The sequence below is a fragment of the Leucoraja erinacea genome, chromosome 11 (assembly GCF_028641065.1).
Source record: "Leucoraja erinacea ecotype New England chromosome 11, Leri_hhj_1, whole genome shotgun sequence".
Lineage (NCBI taxonomy): Eukaryota > Metazoa > Chordata > Chondrichthyes > Rajiformes > Rajidae > Leucoraja > Leucoraja erinaceus.
The window spans coordinates 3781307-3788844 of NC_073387.1; positions in this window are offsets into that span (position 1 = coordinate 3781307).

Genomic DNA, 7538 nt, shown 5'->3' on the forward strand with positions numbered 1-7538 from the left:
GCTGTGTTCTGTGATAAGTTTTTGTCATATGTTTTCACCTTAGACGTTAATGATCAGGATGATAGAATTATCATCCGTTCTTCTTCCCGCCCCCTCCCTCCACCCCCACATCAGTCCGAAGAGGAGCCTCGACCCGAAACGTCACCTATTCCTTTGCTCCATAGATGCTGCCTCACCTGCTGAGTTTCTCCAGCATTTTTATCTATCGTCGATTCTTCCAGCATCGGCAGTTCTTTCTTTAACAGGATAATAGAATTGCTGACTTTGTGGCCAGGTTTGCGGATGATACAAAGATAGGTGGAGGGACACGTAGCGTTGAGGAAGCAGGGATTCTGCAGAAGGACATGGACAAGTTGGAGAAGTGGGCAAAGAAGTGAAAAATGAATACAGCGTAGCAAAGGGCATGGTCATGCATTTTGGTAGAAGGAATAAAGGCAATCTACTTTTTAAATGGGGATAGGATGAAGAAGCCATTGGTCAGACCACATTTGGAGTATTGTGAGCAGATTTGGATCCCAGATCTGAGGAAGGATGTGCTGATGTTGGAGAGGATCTAAAGGGGGTTTACAAGAATGATCCTAGGGATGATTGGGTTAATGTATGAGAAGTGTGGGCCCGGACCTGTATTCACTGGAGTTTAGAAGGATGAGGGAGGATCTCATTGAAACCTACCAATTAAGAAAATACCTAAAAATAGTGGATAGTGGAGAGAATATTTCCAGTGGTGTAGAGTCTAAGACCAGAGGGCACAGCCTCAGAATAAAAGGATGTACCTTTATAATGGAGATGAGGAGGAATTTGTTTAGCCAGAGGGTGGTGAATCTGTGGAATTCATTGTCACAGATTACGGAGGAGGCCAAAGCATAGTTTTTTTTAAGAACATTTGGAGATTGACAGGTCCTTGATTAGTAAGGGTGTCAAAGGTTACAGGGAGAAGGCAGGAGGTTGGGGTTGAGAGGGAACAATAGATCAGCCACGAGCAAATGGTGGAGCAGCCTTGATGGGCCAAAGGGCCTAATTCTGCTCCTATATCTTGTGAACTTCTTTCTGTACCTTCTGTTGGACTGGAGCAGGGAGAAGAATGAATGATCGAGGTGGGACAAGTCTTTGATCATTTTGGCTAGGTATGGGGTGTAATGGGGGAACTGAAACCCCTTCCTTAAAGGGCACCTGTGCTGTGCTTTATTGTGGAAATTTTTTAAAATTATTTAAAACTATTAAACCGTTTTAAAATGCTGGTCATGATTTAGTGCTTGCTCTGCCACACTATATGCCTATGGGGTGCAAAGGAGTTGTTTACACCCTGAAAAGATGCAAATGGACAAATCCACAGATAGTAAATCTGGACTGTGGTTTAGGTCTTGGATGACCTAGCCCCTTTAAAAGACCTGCCACAATTGTATTTCTGAGAACTATTTAATGTAAATACTTAATAACCAGCATAGTCTTTTGTTCAAAGGCAGTAAATTATGTAAATCATAAATTAAAAAAATCAAATTGAAGTTAATGTTCTGGCTTATGATATAACTGTGTTGCCTAATGTAATATTCAGTTGCACAGAGAAGAATCAAAGGTTTGGTTTCAAGTCGAGATCTAGTTGTATGATACCAGGCAAGTTATCGGGAAAACCATGAGGAAATTACACAAATATAACACCAGAGGTCAGGATTGAAACTGGCTGTCTAGCACTGTGTGGCTGCAGTGCTACTAGCTGTGCTTCAGCGCTACTGCTAAGCCTCTTGAGTTCTTGCCAGCTCCCAGCAGAACAATACCATCAGTCCTAATCCTTTCTCCTTATTTCCTTGTACCCCAGGGAGTTAGATGTGGCTCTTGTGGCTAAAGGGATCAGGGGGTATGGAGAGAAGGCAGGTACAGGATACTGAGTTGGATGATCAGCCATGATCATATTGAATGGCGGTGCAGGCTCGAAGGGCCGAATGGCCTACTCCTGCACCTTTTTTCTATGTTTCTATATCTATGTTTCTAACTTGTCTCAGATCTGCCCTTTAGTCTTTCCTCTTCTAACCACTGCAAAGGGGTACCCTCTCTCTCTCCATCCCACCCCCTCCCAAATTGTACCAGCTTCAAGTAGTCTTGTTGAGTCTCAATTGACTGTAACTCATTCTCACCTAACACATGGCTAACAATGGCCCATTTCCTTTATCATCATTACTTTTTTTGCACATCATTTCTTCATTTGTTCCATATCTCTCTACACCACATCCTATGTCTCTCGTTTCCCTTTCCCCTGACTCTCAGTCTGAAAAAGGGTCTCAACCTGAAATGTCAACTATTCCTTTACTCCAGAAATGCTGTCTGACCCGTCGGGTTACTCCAGCTTTTTGTATCTATCTTCGGTAATCTATGGTGGCTGATTAACCTACCAACATATCTTTGGAATGTGAGGGGAAACACGAATATCTGGAGCAAAAATGGTGAGAACATGCAATCCTCAGACTTACATGATCCAATGCAGGAAACTGAAGCCCCTGTCCCACTTACGTGTCCTTGGCACGCTAATTACGCAACGTCATGGTCGTGTTGAGGCATGACAGTCCTGCGAAGGTCGTGCACGATTTCATGCGCCCGCACAGCCGTCTGGAGCACGTGACGTCATTTGAAGATGGACACAAAATGCTGGAGTAACTCAGCGGGACTGGCAGCATCTCTGGAGAGGTTCGAGACAGTCTGAAAGAAGGAGCTTGACCCAAAACGTCACCCATTGCTTCTCTCCAGAGATGCTGCCGGCCCCTCTGAGTTATTCCTGCATTTTGTGTCCATCTTCAATTTTCTTGGCCCCGCTCTGGGAGTAGGAGTGGGGTGGACCCGGACCGCAACAGCCATGAGCCCCAGGTTGAGTTCGACAATCGTTTGCCTGCTTCTGCTGCTGTTGGAGGTGAGACGATGCGTCGCGCCAGGGTCTTGGACCTGTCCCACTTTGGCCGTCAGTTACGCGACAGGCCGTTGGCGCGCGAAGATTTCGTTCGCTATAAACATTTTGGAGCCCCGCGCGATGTCGCGCTCAACTACATAACCCTCCGCGCTTCTCAGTGGGACCGGCCCAGCGTGGCCACACGATGCCCGTGCACCTCAACGCGACCACGAGGTCGTGAAACTTGCATACCAAGGACACATAAGTAGGACAGGCCCTTAAAGCTGCATGGCTACGGTGTCAATGTGTTGGTCTTTAGATTTAGTTTTAGGATTAGGTTTATTATGGTCACGTATACCAAGGTACAGTGAAAAGTTGTGTTTTACATGCTATCCAAACAGTTCAGGTAATAGTGTATATAAATATAATGAAGTCAAACTGAAGTATAATAGGTAAAAGATAAATAAAAATCCTTGTAGAAAAACAAGAAACTGCAGATGCTGCTTTATAAAAGAGTGCTGGAGTAGCTCAGTGGATCAGGCAGCATCTCGGGAGAACATGGATAGACACCATTTCAGGTCGGGATCCTTCTTCAGACTTATTGTGGGGGGGGAAAGAAAGTTGGAAGAGAGGAGAGGCATGTCCAAGCCTGGCAGGAAAAATTCTGATGCAGGTGTGGAGGGTTATTTGGTAGGAAGATGATTGGACAAAGATTGCAGATGAAAACGCAGAAGAGGTCAGACAAAAGGATTGAAGAGTTGTGCATTGTGAACTTAGAGGAAGGAATGTACACGCTGGAATTCAGAAGATTGAGGGGGGGATCTCATAGAAACTTACAGAATTCTTAAGGGGTTGGACAGGCTAGATGCAGGAAGATTATTCCCAATGTTGGGGAAGTCCAGAACTAGGGGTCACAGTTTAAGGATAAGGGGGAAGTCTTTTAGGACCGAGATGAGAAAATCATTTTTTACACAGAGAGTGGTGAATCTGTGGAATTCTCTGCCACAGAAGGTAGTTGAGGCCAGTTCACTGGCTATATTTAAGAGGGAGTTAGATGTGGCTGTTGTGGCTAAAGGGATCAGGGGGTATGGAGAGAAGGCAGGGATGGGATACTGAGTTGGATGGTCAGCCATGATCATATCGAATGGCGGTGCAGGCTCGAAGGGCCGAATGGCCTACTCCTGCACCTATTTTCTATGTTTCTTTGTTTCTATGAATGTAGGTGGAGGGGGAGGGGAGAAACTTGTACGAGTCCAGATAGGACACAGGGGCGCAATACACAATAAAAATCCTAATTTTCTTTTGTGAAAACAAGGAACTGTAGATACTGGGTCACAAAAAATTCACGTGTTGGAATAACTGAGTTCAGGCAGCATTCCTGGAGAACATGGAGAGGTTATACCATTGGCTTACAAGCTACTAAAGAGGAATATGAGGTACACTTCCTCCAGTTTGTGTGTGGACTCTCTCTGGCAAAGGAGAAGGCCGTGGACAGAAAGGTCAGTATGGGAATTGGAAAGGGAGTGAAAATGGTAAACAACAGGAGATCCATTAGGCCTTGGCAAACCTAGTACAAGCGTTCAGCAAAATAGTAAGATTAAACGAGAACTTACCAGTTTGAAGTTTGATCTGTATTTTATGAGGAGGAACGTTGAGGGAATACATGAAGAAGCCCGCTTACAGCGCATGCGTGTCATCCTTCAAAGCAGCGGTGTGAGGTCACAGATACCCTATATTGACCTAAAATAGCAAGATTATTAAAGAGATACCAGTTTAAGATATGACCCTATGAGGGTGGGAGCGGAGGGCATGTATTCCCTCAACGTTCCTCCTCATAAAATACAGATCAAACTTCAAACTGGTAAGTTCTCGTTTAATCTTACTATTTTACTTCGGAGTCACGTGAGGGACTCCATGAAGATTTCAAAGCTCTGTGACCTCATGCCGTGGAAACGAGTCCATGCTTCACAACTGCCTTGGTAGTTAGAGAGAAATTGTTAATTATATTCAAAGCATTCATACCAATTATTTAATGGAAATGATAAATAATATCGAATTAATTCAAATCATAACCCTGTATTCTTCAGGGATAAATTATCATACAGAACTTAAAATTGTTCCCCGAAAAAACGTTCCCATAACTGGTTTGTTAACATTTCTAAAACGTTTTCTCCAACAACCATCCTGCAATCCTGAGGATTTGGTCCATGGATACATCAAGGCGTTTTGCTGCAGATGTAGCTGCAGCCCTGGTGGGGTGAGAATTAAATATGTTATTGTCCACTCCCGCCTATCATATCCCATATTTCAGCCACCGCGAAATGGTCTGAGTTACACTCTATGGTACAGTATCTTATAGCTGATTAAACGCCAATTCCTTGACTCTGATAGCCTTTTTTCTTTACTGTATAACAAAACCGTACTTTACTATACAGAGGCATTTGTCCTCCGGGTAGGCCATCAATTCTATGACCTGCCCCGCTAATCCTGGCCTATTTTGTTTAATAATACGGTCCTGGATCACAAACCCCAATCTTCGTGCCGCAATAGTGAAGCCATCCAGTCTTACTTTTAGCAATAACTGGAGCTTATGCACTGTGACTAGCGCTATCAGCATTACCATTTCTAGTTAGTTATCCAGATTTAATGCTGTAGCCGGCGACCAATTCCTTAGCAAGATCAAAGCCACACTTACATTCCAAATATAGTTGTATCTTATTTTTTGGTGGCTTGGTGTTAACATATCCTCTAAAATTTTTTAACTGCCAGAGGATGTGATCCCACAGACTGTCTTACTGTTTCTTGCCATTAATAACTTGACAATGCACTTTCGGCACTATTCACAGTGCTGAAACACAGTCCTCCATATTGCAGGCTGGTAAGCAACTGTAGCACCCCCGGAACATCCTTATTTTTGTGATCCAGAAAGTATCATGGCAGTAATTAGTCCATTTTAATATGACCTAAATACTGTTATTGAGTAGACCTTCTTCGTGCTGCTGTGATCATGTCCACAGTTCTTGTGATAGCCCCATGTCCCGTAGCGGTGTTTTAGAGTCTACAACCTACTAAATCAATATTTTCTATGACATGGATAGCTATCCTCAGTTACTGGATGCACCAGCAACTTAGGACTACGTCTACCGTTATACATAGTTCCAGCACCATGTCCTGTACCCCGGAAAACCATAGTTGGGTAAGCCAATCAGGTACTAAGACATCCCCAATGCCGATTCCTGTTGAATGTCCCTTCGTACCCCAAATTTATAAAATAGACAAGGAGGTAATACACAAATGAAAAAACCCTCCCCTAGTGCAGTGAAACAGCATCTGTAGCTTCTGCCTCAGGATCTGGTATCAATGATACATACCTCGGTAACTGGTGATTTAACCCCGGATGCAATTCTAATATCCGGCCTTACCTACTTTACTGATTTTAGCAAATACCATCTATCCAACATCCATTTAGTACTTCCAATAATTTTTCGTGGCCTGGTGTCTGCCACTGAATTAGTATCCCTGGTAGATACGTAGCCCATAACCAAATATTCCTTTGGACACACCATTCCCAAATTTAATTTGCCAATTCATCACAAGCTGGTGATATCTTTCCACCCATATGACTTAAATATGCCATCACCGAGGTATTATCTATCCACCATCTACCATGCTGCAGTTTCATTCCTGAGCAATAAGATTTTAGCCCATGAAATGCACTTAACATTTCTAACCCTTAGTGTTATGTAGGTTAGCTTCTTATATATTCCATTTCCCCCATAGCTCGAGATGGTATCAGTTGTACCATAACCAATTGCACTGGCATCTGTTTGTAATAGCACAGCCGGGTTGACCTCTGTGGCTTTCCATATTAGTAAGTCATTAACATATTCAATGTGTTAATGGTGTCAATTTTGACTTAAGTGGATGGACAATGCATCCCAGCTGCACAAATAATTGATTAGTGGCAACCACTGCCTAACATGCCGATTCCTAAGTTATTCCCACAATAAGGATATCATCCAACTATACCATAATTCTATGATTTTGGTGTTGCAGCAGTCCCAACACTGGTTTAAAATTTTTTCCCCCAGTTTGATATTGAATAGCAAGGATCTTAAATTAGTACTTCCCATAGACTAGCCTGCTGCACACTAAATCTTAGCACTGCTAAACATATCCATTTTTAAAATGAATATATTGCACAACATTGTGAAGTATTGATAATCCATAATAATACGGCATCCCCCATCTTTCTTATTTCTAATAAAGATGTTTGAGACAAATTCTGGTGTTCAGGTTTAGTTTATTTCATACCAGCATGTATATCTATCCGGTTATGTACTGGAGGGTTTTGTTCGTGTAGAACTCTATCAGATATCCCTTAAAACTGCTAAGGATATATCTGTCCATGGATATATTACACCAAGCATCAACATGAAGTTGCAATATCCCCCCCAACTTCCGTGCTCCCTATTAATACTGGAGCCCCAAATTCACCTACCTCCATGGTTATTGGTGGTAACCAAGTTATTTTTCTTAGTTTCATATGCGGTTGTGGAGAGCCTAAAGGTTAATGTTAGTTTGCATCTCCACAGTGGTCGTCCCGGCCAAACCCTAAACAGGATGCTGCTGCTGGGTACCTCTGCCCAATTCTTTGTAGTATAAT